General features: G+C 42.8%; 1 protein-coding gene across 5 annotated transcripts in view; it reads left to right on the plus strand.

Annotated features, from left to right (window-relative positions):
* ROR2 (receptor tyrosine kinase like orphan receptor 2) overlaps nucleotides 1-18,570 on the plus strand; it is a 275,853-nt gene that overhangs the window by 145,120 nt on the left and 112,163 nt on the right. Inside the window, exon 1 of one of the 5 annotated variants that reach the window (XM_081523871.1) lies at nucleotides 17,665-17,923. The exons of 2 other annotated variants lie outside the window; for them this stretch is intronic. The gene's annotated coding sequence lies outside the window, so the exon portion shown is untranslated. Of the gene's footprint in view, nucleotides 1-17,664; nucleotides 18,422-18,570 lie in introns of those variants that run through there. 2 more of the 5 variants (XM_081523862.1, XM_081523892.1) reach the window with 2 other exon arrangements.

Below are 18,570 nucleotides of genomic sequence, written 5' to 3' on the forward strand. Positions count from 1 at the left end.
GCAGCCTTCCCACAGTGTTCTCAGCAGCTCTGGTTTCAAAGGAGGTTCAGCCACAGAGGGGACAGCAAGAGTCAAAACGGAAGCCCCACACCAATATGCATAGAGTAGCTCCAGCACATCGTTCTTTTTGAAAACAATTTATTGAAATATAGTTGATTTACAGTGTTAAGGGGCTTTCCAGGTGGCGCTAGTGGTAAAGAACATGAGACAAGAGATGTGGGTTCAATCCTTGGGTGGGGAAGATCCCTGGAGGAGGAAATGGCAAGATCTCCAGTATTCTTGCCTGGAGAATCCCATGGACAGGGGAACCTGGCAGGCTACAGTCCATAGCTTCCCAAAGAGTCAGATACACCTGAAGTAACTTAGCAATTACACTGTTATGCTAGTTTTAGGTGTACAGCACAGTGATTCAGTTATACATATATATGTATATTTTTAGATCCTTTTCCTTATAGGTTATTACAATATTGTGTATAGTTCCCTGTGCTGTACAGTAGATCCTTGTTTATCTATTTTATATATAGTAGTGTGACTATTTTAATCCCATCCTTCTAATTTACTCTCTCATCACTTTTTCCTTTGGTAACCATAAGTTTGTTTTCTGTCTGTGAGTCTCTTTCATTTTGTAAATAAGTTTGTTTGTATCTTTTTTAGATTCTACATATAAATGACACCATATGATATTTGTCTTTCAGCCTGACTTATTTGAATTAGTATGATAATCTGTATCTATCCATATTGCTGCAAATGGGATTATTTCACTCTTTTTCATGGCTGAGTAATATTCCATTGTACACATGTACCACACCTTTTTTATCCATTTATCTGTAGATGGGCATTTAGGTCATTTCCATGTTTTGGGTATTGTGAATAGTGCTGCTGTGGACATTGGGGTGCAGGCATCTTTTCAAATTGGAGTTTTCTCTGGATATATGCTCGGGAGTGGGATTGCTGGGTCATATGGTAGCTCTGTTTTCAGTATTTAAATGAACCCTGTACTGTTCTCCTTGGTGCCTGCACCAGCTTACAGTCCCACTAGCAGTGTAGGCGGGCTCCAGATCTATCTTATGTTGAATAGTGAGGGTTGACCTGAGATTTCCTGTAAAAAGAGGGTTTTACTGCTGAGAGAAAGTCTGTCTCAGTCAGCCTGGGCTGCTCTAATAAAGTACCACAGACTGGGCAGCTTAAAGGATTAACATTTATTCCTCATAGTTCTGGAAGCTGGAAGCCCAAGATCAAGGTGCAAGCACTGTATTCTGGTGAGGGCCCTCTTTCTGGTTTGCAAACGTCCCCTTTCTCACTGTGTCTTCATATGACAGATAAACTCTTGGATGTCTTCCTCCTCTTATAAGGGATCCTGGGGGATGAGGGCCCCCCCAACCTCATTTAACCTTAATCACCTCCTCACAGGCCCCATCTTCAGATATAGGCACATTGGAGGCTAGGGCTTCAACATACACAGGGGTTACACAGCCCATTCATAGCAAAGTCTAAACCCACTATACAGCACTCTTAGTTTTAAGATGAAGAGTCTGAGGCTCAACTTCATCCAGCTATTCCAGGTGTGACCAGGGAGCCCAGGCCTACCACCTCCACCTCCTGTCCCCCCTACCACCCAGGGAGACTGTTGCTCTAATCGCCCAGCCTGGAGCAGTTCTTAGAGGCTGACCATGCCAACTCATTGTGGTCACTTCTCTTGCCACCTGCTTCTTAAGACGGCTTGTGGTGCTGCTTACATCAGTGTTTGTACTTGCTGACTAAGATGTACTCCTGAAATGTGTGAGTTTTCTTGTGTGTGAACTATAACCCAGTATAGTTGACTAAGAGTCCTTCTTTGTAACATTGTTTTGTGTTTGATTTTAGGATAAAATATTCATACGTGAACTAATTTTTAAAATTTTGAATGAGAGTAAAACCTTCAGAAGAGTCATAAGAATGAAATGAAGCATTTTTATTCCCTCTTACTCTCCCAAGAGCCAGCTACAGATACAATGCCCTATCACATTATTTGGAGGCATCTAAAATAGAAGAAATTGTGTGTTGTAAAAAATCTGACGTATGAAATTCTTACACTTTGTGCTTTGAATTAAAAGCATTTGCTTTGGTCCAGGGCTTGAGAATCCTCCTTCCAGTGCAAGGATCGCTGGGTTTGATCCCTGGTCAGGGAACTAAGATCCCACATGCTGCAGGGCTACTGAGCCACACCGCAATTACTGAGCCCCAGCACCTCAACTAGAGAGAAGCCTGTGTATTGCAAGGAAGAGCCTGTGTGCTGCAACTGAGACTGATGCAGCCCAAAATAAATATTTAAAAAAAAGCATTTGCTTTATTCTGTTAACATGTAAGTATCCTTCTCTGGGGTGAACAGCACGGTTGCATGTGTATTTGAACCTGCCCCATCAGGATGGTGAACTGCACTGGAAGTGAAGTATGTGCATCAGGAATTCCCATATGTTTGTCAAGTGGATGAGTTTTGAGTAAGAATTAAATGATGAAGAAAAGAAAGATGGTTATCTAGGAGGATGTTTCCACCAACGTCCTCTGACTTGAGCACTGTTTTGAGCAGAGCTGGCCTGAGAGTCTCTGATTTCGGGGGAGGCCTGGCCTTGCAGCCCTGTTGGCTTGCTGCCCAGGAGGGGTTCCCAGGTGAGTCAGGGCCTGGCTCCCCCAAAGTAGCTCTGACTCTGGGCTTCCAGGCTGGACACCAAAGATGTGGGATGCTGGGAGGACAGGATCCAGGGCCCACTCCAACCCCCACCGTGTCCTTGTGTTTCTGGACAGAGGGTCACAAAGGAGAAAGTGGTCTGGCCTTGAGCACCTTGGAAGTGGGAAGGGCAGCTACCTGGCCTTGAGAGGGCAGAGAATCAGGACTCATCCTTTACAGCGGACCATGGGAACTTCTCCTAGTTCTGTTTGGATTCATAATTTCAAAGTGTGTTTACGAATGCATCTTGCTTTGTGTAGCAATATTTTGCAAACCGTGAAATGGATGCTTTAAGTCAGGACACATGTGTGGAAAATGCAGAAATTATTCCTTCCCTCTTCTTCATCCAGCCCTGACCCTCCGGGGCGAAGGCTGAGGTTATGGAAAAGAATTCCTAAATGTGGCCTCTGGGGCCCCAGGGCTTTCCCCCAGGTTCTGGTATTCCTTTCAATCTTCCCAACCCAGCAGGTTCTGGTGAGGTGTAGTCCAGACACGAGAGAAACTGTGATGCTGCAGACAGCCCTAGGATCTTGAGTAAAAACCACAGTGTATGTGATAGCGATTGGCAGAGAGGGAAGCGGTGGCAGCGCCTTGGGCAAGAAACAAGTGCTGGTCTGTGGAAGGAGCACAGTCCAGAGTGCAACGCGCCTTCCCGGAGGAGGCCTTCGACCCTCCAACAGTGTTCCTTTGTGCTCTGGGCTCCCGGGACTAACGGCCTGAAGCTGGTAGCTAGAAGTCTAGCCACCAGGCAGCGGTTTAAATCAAAATAATCACTTTAAGAAACGGTAGGGAGCTTAGCTGGAGAACCATTTCCTCTGCCCCGAAATGCTAAAAACACATTCTGATTTATGCTGTTAGCTCTGGGCAGCTCGCTGAAACATCCAGAGTACTGCTAACCCCTCCCCTCTTCTTCCCCCACTCTGGGATGAAAAACATTTCAGGAGGAGAGTTTGCGGAAGGCCTTTAGTGCCAGCGAGTGGCTGTTGAAAGGACTTGGGTCTGCAGGAAGGTGGCGATGGGGTGAGATGTGTGGCCAGCTGGCTGGGAAGTGCACACTGAGGCTGGGTTCATTTTCTTCTGAATTGAGAGTTTTAGGAAGCTGTGCTCTGTCTCTTTAACTTGACAGGGTCCCTTGAATTTGATGTTGGAGGTTCTCCTTCCTTAAGAGAAGCAGGGGCAGCACTAACCTCTCACAGGGCATGCCAGTTCAGGCTTCGTGGTAAGGGTGGCTCTGCACCCTGTGTCCCCACCCCCATGTCCAGTTCTGGGGGTGACGTCATGGTGTCATGTGGCTTCTCTCCACAGGTGATGAGGTTGTCTGAAATTCTTCCATCAAGCAGATGTGGATTTGGGGCTGGAAGCCGATTTTCTCCTCACGGCGGCAGGTGGGCGAGTGCCACATGGAGGGGGGGCAGGGGCTGATTAGGGCCCGGGGCCCTATGCCCAGACCTGCTGGGCTCCCATCTCGTCCTTCTCATCCTTGGTCCAGTGCGAGCTTTCCACCCTCTTCCCCTCAGGTGGGGTCTAGTCCCTTGGCTTTTGGCGTTTGTCCATGCAGACTGTGTTCTGGGTGAGTCTGATCTCGTTCTTTCTTTTGAACAGCTCTGTTGATGGGCAGGGATACCCTCCCTGGACAAGTTGACTCTGCCAGGTGTCTGGGGGAGGCTGGAGTTTTCAGGAAGGGGGGCAGGAGGGTGGCAATAGGTGTTCCAGGCTCCCATCTGTTCTGTGTGTCTATTACGTAAAACTTTGAACCCAGCCTTGGGGCACGGTCTGTGGACACAATTATGGCTAAGTGGGAGCAAGCCTATGGGAATGGGGCAGAGCCCAGTAGGGGAAGTCCATTTCCTCCCAAGAAAGTAGAAAATTGCTGTGGTAACACCCCCTCTACCCCAGTCTAGATCAGCATTTCTTACAGGGGCTGTGGCTGTCAGGGTGTATTATTTGGGACATTAAAAAAAATCAATGAGGTTAGGATAAATAGGATGTCTCGCTGGGGCCATGTGGGTCTTTGACTCGCTCCTGCACCCCAGCCTCTCCCTGGGGAGTGTGGAGTGTCCCCCTAGGATGGGAGCCCCTTATGTCCACGGGCCTGTGGTCACAGTCCACCAGCCCCCTAGCTCCTTCCCAGGCTCCAGCCACCCTCTGTGTGTTGCCCAGTTCCCTGGGTAACTGATGCTGCTCCCTCCAGTTCTGACACGCTTGTGCTCACCTAAACACACTCACCATAGTCCCATTCTTTTCGCAGGCTGTTCTCCTTTAAATTCATATTCTCCCAGCAAATGCTCCTGAGTGTCAGTCGGAAAAGCCCATCCAGAAAGCCTTTTCGGAACGGAGGGTGGGCTCCACTGGTGGGCAGGTGGGCACCTCAGTCCAAGGGACAGGAAGGAATGGGCCATGAGAGGATGCTGCCCTGTGGATCAGGGGCCAGGAGCCTGAGGTAACTCTCAGTGTCCACGCCTTTCCCCCCAACCAGCCCTGTGTGGGTGGCTCAGGGACTGAGCAGACGAATGCCTGGGCAGCTCAGGGCCCTGGGTCCTGGGGTTGCGGTGGCAGTGAGAACCAGACACTTCTGCCCTCCCTCAAGGCACTGGCACTCCTGTCTCCTCACCTGATGCCCTGCTGTAGTCTGGGTCCGCTTCCCCACCCAGCTCTGTACTGGCTCATGTGATGGGGAGAAAAAAAAAAATGTTGAAATGTCCAGAAGTGACTGGGCACCATGGGCTGTTTCTCCTCGTTGTCTTGGATTTGAGGAAGCTGTGTGCAATTAGAACTGTCTGTGCTGTCCTCTGGTGGGAAATGGGGGCTGTGTGACTTGGCTAGCACAGCACAGCCCTGGGTGGGTTTTTCCTGCAGGGGGCGCTCGTGTGCAGCGTTGGGAGGAGCCTCCGTGTCCACAGCTGACCAGTGGGGTGACAGTAGGGTCATGAGGATTAAATGGGATGACATGGGGCTGGCGTCTGGCACACAGGCCATATGCACTGGTCATTCTTGAGACATGTAGCAGCAAGAATAATAATACAGCAAATATTCAAGAGGGCTGAGGACCAGGAGTATGTTTGAGAAATTGGAGGAGGAAGAAGATTAAGAAATCCTTTCCAACCCTGACTTTCCATCTTGGGAAAAAAAAAATCTAGGTTTTTGACAGTTTTTCCTCTTTGTGCTTTTCCTTGCCTTTTCTTTCTTTAGTTCCTACTGTCTCTCTTCTTTGTTCAGCACGGGCTAAGCAGAGTCCAACTGCACTAGAAGTGTGGATTTGTGGCCTGTTGGTGAGCGTAGGGCGAGGGGCCTGGCCCAGGCCTTGGAGAAGGTGTCCTTGTCTTCCCTTTGGGAAGCACAGATAGAGATGCTCTCAGATGACTCCAGCCAGGTCCTGGACAGAAGGTGGAGGAAAGTGCACAAGTTTCATGAGATTGTGCTTAGTCGTGTGTGTTTAGTCACTCAGTCGTGTCTGACTGTTTGCGACCCCTTGGACTGTAGCCTGCCAGCTCCTCTGTCCATGGGATTTTCCAGGCAAGAATACTGGAGTGGGTTGCCATTTCCTTCTCCAGAGGATCTTCCCGACCCAGGGATCAACCCTGCATCTCCTGCGTCGCCTGCATTGACAGGTGGGTTCTTTACCACTAGTGCCACCAAGGAAGCCCTCTTGCAGTTGAGGTGCCCTTAATGTAAGAGGAGGAAGATCAAGAAGAGGTAGCCGAGTGGGGGTGGCATCAGGGCCTCTCCTGGGCCTGGGAAGTGCTGCCGAGGGGCTGGAACACTGAGGGTCTTGAACACCGGCCAGGAACTAAGTCAGTTCCAAGAGCAGTGGAGACAGCTTTGGAAGCTGAACAGTGGAGGAGCCACGGTCCATCGGAAGAGCTCAGAAGGGGACCTGGGGGCAGAAGGGAGGAGGGAGGCTACTTAGGAGCCCCCACCCAATGCTCTTGTGGGGAAATAAATAGGGATGTTTGCAGACGTCCCTACAGGCCCACAACCACTTTCTTTTGTAGATCACCTACTGGCTGGAATTAAAATCATATCACTTTAAATAAGCCAATGGACACAGCCTTTTTAAAGTAACGTTTATGAAGAGCTTCTGGCCTCAGTCAGTCCTGATGGGGGCTGTCTTTGGGCCTGTTACCAGGTTCCAAAGTTGGGACCGCACTGTGTTCTGAGACCAAGGGAATTTATTAATGTTTGTTCAGTGGAAGAACTTCTTTCAGAAGCGTTTATGCCACAGAGAGAAACTTGTAGCTTAGAAGGTTGCTTTATGTCACCGAAGCTTTTTGTGAGCAGTAGAAAGAAATGTGCTTGTGAAGAAAAAGGAGTATGGTTCATGTTGCATCCTAAAATAAAAGGTAGTGGGGAATAGGAAATTTTATTAAACCCATGTGTGGCGTCTACCAAAACATTGTAGAAAAAGTGAGAAAAATGGCTGTAGGCCCCTGACGCCACCTGAATACATCACCTTCCCCAGACACAGATGCATACAGACTGAAAGACAGAGATACACAGAGAGAGACACAGATAGACACATATACACATATAGGAACACAGACAGATATACACAGACATAGTCACAGATGCAACACATGCAACACACATATTGACGCAGTTACAGTAATGTAGGCAGACACATATTAAACACTCATAGACACACATATCGACACAGACATACCCAGATACGTAGGCAGACATGCTCAGACACATATACACTTGTAGGCACAGACACACAGACACAAATGCACACAGGCTATTGAAGGAGGTGTTGTGGTAAAGACAAAGTAAACCCAAAATGTCCTGGCTATTGTAAACAGTGTTGCAATGAACATTGGAGTACATGTGTCTTTTTGTATTATGGTTTTCTCTGGGTATATGCCCAGTAGTGGAATTGCTGGGTCATATGGTAGTTTTATTCCTAGATTTTTAAGGAATCTCCATACTATTCTCCATATTTCTGTATAACACAGAAAACTCAGCCCCGTGCTCTGTGATGACCTAGATGGGAGGGACTGAGGTGGGGTGGGAGAGAGGCTCAAAAGGGAGGGGATATATATATATATATATATATATATATATGCGCATATGGACAGGGAAGCCTGGCGTGCTACAGTCCATGGGGTCTTAAAAGAGTCGGACACGACTGAGCGACTGAACTGAACTGAACTGATATGTATACATATGGCTGATCACATTGTTGTATAGCAGAAACCAACACAACATTGTAAAACATTTACCCTCCAACGAAAAATAATAAAAAATAAGTCCATCACCCCCTCTGCTCCCCATGAGGCTCTTTGTCTTATCAAATCACTCAAGTTCCCCCTAGTCTCCTGTCATCAGTCTGTGCCCTGCACGGCAGAGGGCCTTGAGCCTGTGTGGTGTGAGCTCCTAGTATCTTTATTTTAAGGTCCTTCTGACTCTTTGCCCAGGATCAGTTATGAGATTTTCCTCTCAACCAAAGTGAAACGTGTCCACTTTTCCTTCAGAGCTCACAAAGAAACCTTCTCTCTGGCTTCTGCTGAAGCAGACTTCCACTGTATGTTGAAAAACGATTTTCTTGTTCCTTGTGCTCTTTTTATTGAAAACTCTGGAGTGGAGTGTTTGCTTTTATGAATGCTGGGTTTCACGAAAATTCATAACATCTGTAATGGTTAAGTGCGTAAACACGCAATGCCTGTTTTGCTCTTTTAAAAGGCCTTGGTAAGATCGATCACATTTTCTGACAGCTTGGGTCCTCTGTCCTCAGAGGATTCCGCCCCCAACGCCCCAGCCTTCCAGAGAGGATGGAGCCGTGCTGTGGGCGTTCCTCTGTGCACCCAGTTGGGGAACAGGCCCTGGGCTGCAGATAATTTTTTAATCCGAGGTCTTACGTCAGAGTGAAACCCGCGCCCCCCACCTCCACCCCCACCCCTCCCCGGGTTTTGATCTGTCAGTATTTTTGTGGCTCATTTTATAAAAAGATGATTTATGATGAAGGGAGACAAGGTCGAGGGTTGCAGAACAGGCGGGACTAGGTGGTTCTGGTATGTTCTGGATGCCATGAAGTTGGGAGTGGTTGTAGTCCACCCCATGGCCAGGAGGCACACTCGGGAACAAGGGGACCACTCCGGGGGGTTAGAGGAAAGCCCTGGCAGCCCACTTTTGCACACCTTGGGCCTCCCAACCGATGGGGGCTCCTAATGCAGTCGCCCTCACACCTCCTCTCTGGGCCTTCAGCCTAATCCAGTCTGAGACTTGTGGTTTGGGTGGCTTGCTCTGTCCCAAAATGGCCTCGTACTGCCTGATTGAGTTTGTCTTTACGAGCTCTCAGGCATAGCTGAGCTTTTCAAAGGGATACTCTTTGCCTGAATTATGAGTTGCAGTGGACATATCTTTCAGAGTCCAAAGGGAGAATTATGCACACCAGGTGTGCCCAGGTTAAGGAATATGCTAAAGATGTTAACTGTCTAATAAACTATAAATCTCAACATAAACTCGTGAACAAGACAGGAAAAGCTCCAGGTCAACATGCGTACCTGAAACCTGTCTTATGAGGGCGTTGAGTATATGGATCATTTCCATTTTTCCTAAATGTGTATTTAATGTGGCAGTTTGACAATGAAAACTATCATTTGAGATTTAAAACATTTTTTTTAAACATGTTCCAGTTAGAATGTGTGAGCAAGTGGCACTTTACATCTGTTATTCTTCTGCTTTATAGTTCAAAATCAGAGTATGGGGAAAAGGAATTAAACCTACAACAGTGCTTAAAAATAATTTTTTTCTACTTGCCAAATGTGTATAAATCAATATAAGAATCTTTAAGAAAATTTCTTGTGCACAATTGGAATCTTTCCTCTCTTTTTAAAACAGTATAAGCATCTTGAAAATGAGACAGCTGGGAAATGAACAATTTATGAAGAGCCTTTGAGAATAACTGCTGACCCTTTAATTGATCAGCTCCCTCTCCAAACCCCTCAAGATCTCTCACCTTTGGACAGTGTTCATAAAATATATAAGGGTGGAGGGGTTTATTGCAATATAGCCAGGTTTTTTTTCCCTTTTTTTTTCTTTTTAATTTATTTGTTTATTGAAGGATAATTGCTTTACAGATTTTTGTTGTTTTCTGTCAAACCTCAACATGAATCAGCCATAGGTATACATATATCCCCTCCCTTTTAAACCTCCTTCCCATCTCCCTCCCCATCCCACCCCTCTAGGTTGATACAGAGCCCATGTTTGAGTTTCCTGAGCCAGACAGCAAACTCCCATTGGCTCTCTATTTTACATACAGTAATGTAAGTTTCCATGTTATTCTTTCCATACATCTCACCCTCTCCTCCTCTCTCCCCATGTCCATAAGTCTATTCTCTATGTCTGTTTCTCCATTGCTGCCCTGTAAAGTAAATTCTTCAGTACCATTTTTCTAGATTCTGTATATGTGTGTTAGAATATGATATTTATCTTTCTCTTTATGACTCGCTTCACTCTGTATAATAGGTTCTAGGTTCATCCACCTCATTAGAACTGACTCAAATGCATTCCTTTTTATGACTGAGTAATATTCCATTGTGTATATGTACCACAACTTCTTTATCCGTTCATCTGTTGACGGACATCTGGGTTGCTTCCATGTTCTAGCTATTGTAAATAGTGCTGCAATAAACAATGGGATACATGTGTCTTTTTCAATTTTGGTTTCCGCAGGATATATGCTTAGGAGTGGAATTGCTGGGTCATATGGTGGTTTTATTCCTACTTTTTTAAGGAATCTCCATACCGTCTTCCATAGTGGTTGTATCAGTTTACATTCCCACCAACAGTGCAAGAATGCACGCTTTTCTCCACACCCTCGCCAGCATTTATTGTTTGTAGACTTTTTGATGATGACAATTCTGACTGGTGTGAGATGATATCTCATTGTGGTTTTGATTTGCATTTCTCTAATAATGAGCAATGTTGAGCATCTTTTCATGTGTTTGTTAGCCATCTGTATGTCTTCTTTTGAAAAATGTCTGTTTAGGTCTTTTTCCCACTTGTTGACTGGGCTGTTTGTTTTTCTGGCATTGAGTTGTGTGAGCTGCTTGTATATTTTGGAAATTAATCTCCTTTGTCAGTTGTTTCATTTGCTATTATTTTCTCCCATTCTGAGGGCTGCCTTTTCACCTTGCTTATAGTTTCCTTTACTGTGCAAAAGCTTTTAAGTTTAATCAGGTCCCATTTGTTTACTTTTGTTTTTATTTCTGTTACTCTCAGAGGTGGGTCATAGAGGATCTTGCTTTGATTTATGTCATCAAGTGTTCTGCCTATGTTTTCGTCTTAAGAGTTTTATAGTTTCTGGTCTTACATTTAGATCTTTAATCCATTTTGAGTTTATCTTTGTGTATGGTGTTAGGAAGTGTTCTAATTTCATTCTTTTACATGTAGATGTCCAGTTTTCCCAGTTGAAGAGGCTGTCTTTGCCCCATTGTATATTCTTGCCTCCTTTATCAAAAAATAAGGTACCCATAGGAGTATGGGCTTATTTCTGGGCTTTGTATCTTGTTCCATTTGTCTATATTTCTGTTTTTGTGCCAGTACCATACTGTCTTGATGACTGTCGTTTTGTAGTATAATCTGAAGTCAGGAAGGCTGATTCCTCCAGCTCCATTCTTCTTTCTCAAGACTGCTTTGGCTATTTGGGGTCTTTTGTGTTTCCATATGAATTGTGAAATTTTTTGTTTTAGTGCTGTGAAAAATGCCATTGGTAATTTGATAGGGATTGCATTGAATCTGTAGATTGCATTTGGTAGTACAGTCATTTTCACAATATTGATTCTTCCTATTTAAGAACATGGAATATCTCTCCATCTGTTTATGTCATCTTCGATTTCTTTCATTAGTATCTTATAATTTTCTGTAGACAGTTCTTTTGTCTCCTTAGTTAAGTGTATTCCTAGATATTTAATTGTTTTTGTTGTAGTGGTGAATGGGATTGATTCCTTAATTTCTCTTTCTGATTTTTCATTGTTAGTATATAGAAATGCAAATAATATTGTAAAGTAATTAGCTCCCAACTAAAATAAATAAATTTATTAAAAAAAAAAAAGAAATGCAAGTGATTTCTGTGCATTGATTTTGTATCCTGAAACTTTGCTAAATTCACTGATTAGCTCTAGTAATTTTTTGATCATATCTTTAGGGTATTCTATGTACAGTATCATATCATCTGCAAACAGTGAGAGCTTTACTTCTTTTCTGATCTGGATTCCTTTTAATTCTTTTTCTTCTCTGATTGCTGTAGGTCTTCCAGAACTATGTTGAATAATAGTGGTGAAAGTTGACACCCTTGTCTTGTTCCTGATCTTAGAGGGAATGCTTTCAGTTTTTCACCATTGAGAATAATGTTTGCTGTAGGCTTATCATATATGGCCTTTACTATGTTGAGGTAGGTTCCTTCTATGCCCATTTTTTGAAGAGTTTTAATCATAAATGGGTGCTGAATTTTGTCAGAGGCTTTTTCTGCATCTATTGAAATTATCATATGGTTTTTATCTTTCAATTTGTTAATATGGTGTATCATATTGATTTATTTGCATATATTGAAGAATCCTTGCATTCCTGGAATAAATCCAACTTGATCATGGTGTATGAGCTTTTTGATATGTTGCTGAATTCTGTTTGCTAAAATTTTGTTGAGGATTTTTGCATCTACGTTTATCAGTAATATTGGCCTGTAGTTTTCTTTTTTTGTGTTGTCTTTGTCTGGTTTTGGTATCAGGGTGATGGTGGCCTCGTAGAATGAGTTTGGAAATGTTCCTTCCTCTGCAATTTTTTGAAAGAGTTTTAGAAGGGTAGGCATTAGCTCTTCTCTAAATGTTTGATAGAATTCTCCCATGAAGCCATCTGGTCCTGGGCTTTTGTTTATCGGGAGATTTTTGATCACAGCTTTAATTTCAGTGCTTGCTATTGTGTTGTTCGTAATTTCTATTTCTTCCTGGTTCAGTCTTGGGAGATTGAACTTTTATAAGAATCTGCCATTTCTTCCAGGTTATCCATTTTATTGCCATATAGTTGTTCATAATAGTCTCTTATGATCCTTTGTATTTCTGCATTGTCTGTTGTAACCTCTGCTTTTTCATTTCTAATTTTGTTGATTTGATTCTTCTCTCTTTTTTTCTTGATGAGTCTGGCTAAAGGTTTGTCAATTTTGTTTAGCTTCACAAAGAACCAGCTTTTAGTTCTCGATTGTTTCTTTCATTTCTTTTTCATTTATTTCTGCTCGGATCTTTATGATGTCTTTCCTTCTACTAATTTTGGGTTTTTTTTTTTATTCTTCTTTTTACCGTTGTTTTAGCTGTGAATTTAGGTTGTCTAGTCAATGTTTTCCTTGTTTCTTGAGGTAGGATTGTATTGCTATAAACTTCCCTCTTAGAACTGCTTTTGTTGCATCCCACAGGTTTAGGGTTGTCATGTTTTCATTGTCATTTGTTTCTAGAAATTTTTTGATTTCTTCAGTAACCTGCTGGTTGTTTAGAAACGTGTTGTTTAATCTCCATGTATTTGTGTTTCTTACAGTTTTTTTCCTGTATTGATATCTAGTCTCATAGCATTGTGGTCAGAGAAGATACTTGATATGATTTCAATTTTCTTAAATTTACTGAGGTTTGATTTGTGACCCAAGATGTGGTCTATCCTGGAGAAGGTTCCATGTGCACTTGAGATGAAGATGTATTCTTCTGCATTTGGATGGAATGTCCTGAAGATATCATTGAGATCCATCTCATCTAATGTATCATTTAAGACTTGTGATTCCTTATTAATTTTCTGTTTTTATGATCTGTCCATTGGTGTGAATGGGGTGTTAAAGTCTCCTACTATTATTGTGTAACTGTCAATTTTTCCTTTTATGTCTGTTAGTGTTTGTCTTATGTATTGAGATGCTCCTATGTTGGGTGCATAGATATTTACAATTATTATGTCTTCCTCTTGGATTGATCCCTTGATCATTATGTAGTGTCCTTCCTTATCTCTTGTAATCTTCTTTATTTTAAGGTTTATTTTGTCTGATATAAGGATTGCTACTCCAGCTTTCTTTTGCTTCCCATTTGCATGGAATATATTTTTTTATCCTCTCACTTTCAGTCTATACATGTTTTTAGGTCTGAAGTGGGTTTCTTGTAGACAGCGTATATATGGGTCTTGTTTTTATATCCATTCAACCAGTTTGTGTATTTTAGTTGGAGCATTTAATCCATTTACATTTAAAGTGATTATTGATATATATATTATTCCTATTGACATTTTCTTAATTATTTGGGGTTGCTTTTGTAGATATTTTTTCTTCTTTCTTATTTCTTGACTATATAAGTCCCTTTAACATTCATTTTAGAGCTGGTTTGGTGGTACTGAATTCTCCTAACTTTTGCTTGTTGGAAAAGCTTTTTATTTCTCCTTCAGTTTTGAATGAGATCCTTGCCAGGTACAGTAATCTTGATTGTAGATTTTTTCCTTTCAGTACTTTAAATATATCCTGCCATTCCCTTCTGGCCTGCAGAGTTTCTGATGAAAGATCAGCTGTTAAGCATATGGGGTTTCCCTTGTATGTTACTTGTTGCTTCTCTCTTGCTGCTTTTAATATTCTTTCTTTGTGTTTAGTCTTTGTTAGTTTCATTAGTGTGTGTCTTGGTGTGTTTCTCCTTGAGTTTATCCTGTATGGGACTCTTTGTGCCTCTTGAACTTGATTGACTATTTCCTTTTCCATGTTGGGGAAATTGTCAACTATAATCTCTTCAAAAATTTTCTCATAGCCTTTCCTTTTCTCTTCTTCTTCTAGGACCCCTATAATTCGAATGTTGGTGCATTTGATATTGTCCCAGAGATCTCTGAGACTATCCTCAGTTCTTTTCATTCTTTTTACTTTATTCTTCTCTTCAGAAGTTATTTCCACCATTTTATCTTCCAGCTCACTGATTCATTCTTCTGCTTCAGATATTTTGCTATTGATTCCTTCTAGAGTATTTTTAATTTCAGTGATTGTGTTGTTTGTCTCTGCATGTTTATTCCTTAATTCTTCTAGGTCTTTGTTAATTGATTCTTGCATTTTCTCCATTTTGTTTTCAAGGTTTTTGATCATCTTTACTATCATTATTCTGAATTCTTTTTCAGGTAGTTTACCTATTTCCTCTTCATTTATTTGGACTTCTGTGTTTCTAGTTTGTTCCTTCATTTGTGTAGTATTTCTCTGCCTTTTCATTATTTTTTTCTTAAGCTTATTGTGTTTGAGGTCTCCTTTTCCCAGGCTTCAAGGTTGAATTCTTTCTTCCTTTTGGTTTCTGCCTTCCTAAGGTTGGTCCAATGGTTTGTGTAAGCTTCATATAGGGTGAGATTTGTGCTGTTTTTTTGTTTGTTAGTTTTTCCTCCGATGGGCAAGGCTGAGTGAGGTGGTAATCCTGTCTGCTGATGACTGGATTTGTATTTTTGTTTTGTTTGTTGTTTAGATGAGGCATTCTGCACAGGATGCTATTGGTGGTTGGGTGATGCTGGGTCTTGTATTCAAGTGGTTTCCTTTGTGTGAGGTTCTCATTATTTGATAATCCCTTGGGTTAGTTCTCTGGTAGTCTACAGTCTTGGAGTCAGTGCTCCCACTCCAAAGGCTCAGGGCTTGATCTCTGGTCAGGAATGAAGATTCCACAAGTGGTTTGTTATGGTATTAAGTGAGATTAAAACAAATATCCAAAAACAAGAAACCAAAAAAGAATGGAATATACACATATACATATATACCCGTGAGCAAAGTCAAACAGTCCAACAAAAATAAAGTACAATAGATTGACCCAGCGAACAAAGGAAATCAAAAATTATATTTACCAGTTAAGAACAAAACTAACTAAAGCACAAAGTGAAAAACAAAACTAAAGCAAGGCGCCAATTGGGGAATAAGCAATGAAAACAAAACTAACAAATATGTTGAGAGGAAAGGAAAGAAAGAAAAGAAAGAAAGAATAGATATGCAAAGTTAAATAGAGGTAGATGAAGAAGATTTATATACATTAAAGATTAACTGAAAGGGAAAAAGAACAGTAGGGAAGGCAAACAAAGGAATAAGTGTAGATAAAGTATAATAGGTTTAAAAAATTAAAATTTAAAATTATAGAAAAGAGAAAAGAAAAAAACGGAAGAACGGAAAAAGAAAAAAAAAAAGGAAAACTCCATAGAACTGCAAAAGCCCTACATAGATTCAGAGGTTTATAACAGTAAAAAGTGTGATTGAATATACACATATACATGTACACACATAAGCAAAATTAAAACAGTCCAACAACAATATAGTACAATAGATTGACCTGGCAAACAAAGGAAACCAAAAATTATGTCTAGCAGAACAAAACTAACTAAAGCACAAACTGGAAAACAAAACTAAAGCAAGGTGCCAATTGGGGAATAATGCAATGAAAATAAAACTAACAGATATGTTGAGAGTAAAAAAAGAAAGAAAAGAAAGAATAGATATGCCAAGTTAAATAGAGGTAGTTAAAGAAGATTTATACACATTAAAGATTAATTGCAAGTGCAAAAGAACAGTAGGAAAAGCAAACAAAGGCATAATCGAGAAAAAATAATAATAGGTTTTAAAAAATTAAAAATTAAAATTAAAAAAAGAGAGAGATAAAAAAGGAAAACTCTACAGAACTGGAAAAGCCCAATATAGAGGCAGGGATTTATAACAACAATAAAAAATGTGACTGAGAACAAAAGAGAAAAATTAAAAGCTTAATTAGATTTCATAGTGCCAATAAAAACAACTACAACAGAGGGGGAGAAAAAGAGAAAAAATGCAAATGAATCTACAGAATAAGTCAAAACATAAGAATAATAAATGTTTTTCTTGAGTCACTGATGTCAGAGTCCTTTCCCTCGCTGGGACCTCCCCTCCCTAGGATGCCCTCCAGCACTGTGCTGATCTCCGGACCTGCTGTGGGGGCAGCTCAGATTCTAATCTGGTCCTACTCCCCTGTGTTCTTCCCTCCAGTGTCCACAGCTATCAGGACTAATGCGTTTTCTTTTGTGGAATCTCTCAATGACCCTTTATGTATTCCATAGCCACAGAGTCTGCCTAGTTGATCATGTGGATTTAATCTGCAGCTTGTACAGCTGGTAGGAAGGTTTTGGGTCTTCTTCCTTAGTCACACTGCCCCTGGGTTTCAACCGTGGTTTTATTTCCACCTCCGCACGTGGGCCGCCCACTGGGGTTTGCTCCTGAGGCTGCCCTGGAGGGCTTGGGTTTGCCCCTGTGAGGGCCAGGTGTGGAGGTGGTGCAGCCTCTTGGGTTGCAGGAGTTCTGGCAGCATCAGGTACTCAGCGGAGTTGGCGGCCAGGGCAGCAGGAAATATAGTGCTCTAGAAGGGTATGGCAACCAGTATTGGCCAATGCCTGGAGAATCCCCCTCCCTGACAGAGAAGCCTGGCAGGCCACAGTCTTCAGTTTAGTTCAGTTCAATTCTGTCACTCAGTCATGCCCAACTCTTTGAGACCCCATGGACTGCAGCACGCCAGGCCTCCCTGTCTATCACCAACTCCCAGAGTTTATTCAAACTAACATCCATTGAGTCGGTGATGCCATCCAACCGTCTCATCCTCTGTCGTCCCCTTCTCCTCCCGCCTTCAATCTTTCCCAGCTTCAGGGTCTTTTCCAATGAGTTGGATCTTCGCATCAGGTAGCCAAAGTATTGATGGAACCCTTAAACTGATGCCACAATCCAGTGAAATTGCAGATGTGTTGAAATCATTGAAATCAGAGTATTTTACCAAGGTGGGACCAGGCTGTTTGTTCCACACAAATAAACAAGGCACATCTTTGCTTTCGTTAACAAGCAGCTCTCTCTGAACCAGCCGAATTAGCTGGGTTGGTAACAAACGGTTGCAGAAGTGGGAGGCGTTGGCAGAGCGAGACTTGTCGGCTGCTTCCAGCAGCAGGGCCGCGTGAAGACTGAAGGGGCCATGTTTTTGGAGGGCCTCGGGCATCTTAAATTCTGTCGCCGTGTGTGCAGACCTGTGCAGGCCTCTAGCCCACCCATTCGCCTGATGCTTGTGCTCAGACATAATGCAGAGCGCATTCTTGGGCTGGACTGAAAAAGCAATCATTTCCTGGCAGAGAGCTTGGTCCAGTTATAAAGTGGCCTCCCTTGAGCAGAGCCCGTGCTATCGAGTTTTATTAGGGCTGTGTTTATCTTGAGCCCCGTGGGAGTCAGAGCCGTTACTCCAACGGAACTTTTAGGTAAACCTTCGGGCTGCATCTGATGGGACCACACCTTCCTTCCTTTCAGGACTCAAGAAAGTTTTTCTCGGTCTTAAGATCATAGGGGCTTTCACTTGGGACCCATAGTTTTTGAGAAGGTTTTAAAAATTCAATTCCACTTCAGGTTTTCATTTTGGAATTTTAAGTGTTTGGATAGATGGGTCCATTACCCAGGGTTGTGGGGTTTTGGGGGGCTGGAACATAAATCTCGCTGACATTTACATTGCTTAGCTTTAAAGAGCAGCCCTGTTGACGTGTGCTGGGGGACAGTTTTTCCCCATTACTCCACATGTGAGTCTTGGCCGAGAGGGCTTCCACCTCCGCTAGAGTTAGATGCAACAAAAATTCACACAGAGCACACACCAAGACTAAGTCAGGATTCATATTTGCTCCATGTCTGAATTAAAAAATATAGCACAAAACACAATGGTCCTTCAAACAGGGTGGCTTTAGGAGCTAGCAGCTGTCATGTGAGCTGTGAGTAGTGGGCCCTAATTGAGGAGGCTGGGGATGATAGTCCTGGCGGGGGCAGAGCTGCTGGTGAAGGGGGATTTACGGGTGCTGCATAGAGGTGTCCCAGGGGAGGCATGCCTGTTCGGGCTCCTAAACCCACTGCTCCCAGTCCT

The sequence above is a fragment of the Giraffa tippelskirchi genome, chromosome 1, assembly GCF_054371585.1.
Source record: "Giraffa tippelskirchi isolate mGirTip1 chromosome 1, T2T-mGirTip1v1.2.pri, whole genome shotgun sequence".
Classification (NCBI taxonomy): Eukaryota; Metazoa; Chordata; class Mammalia; order Artiodactyla; family Giraffidae; genus Giraffa; species Giraffa tippelskirchi.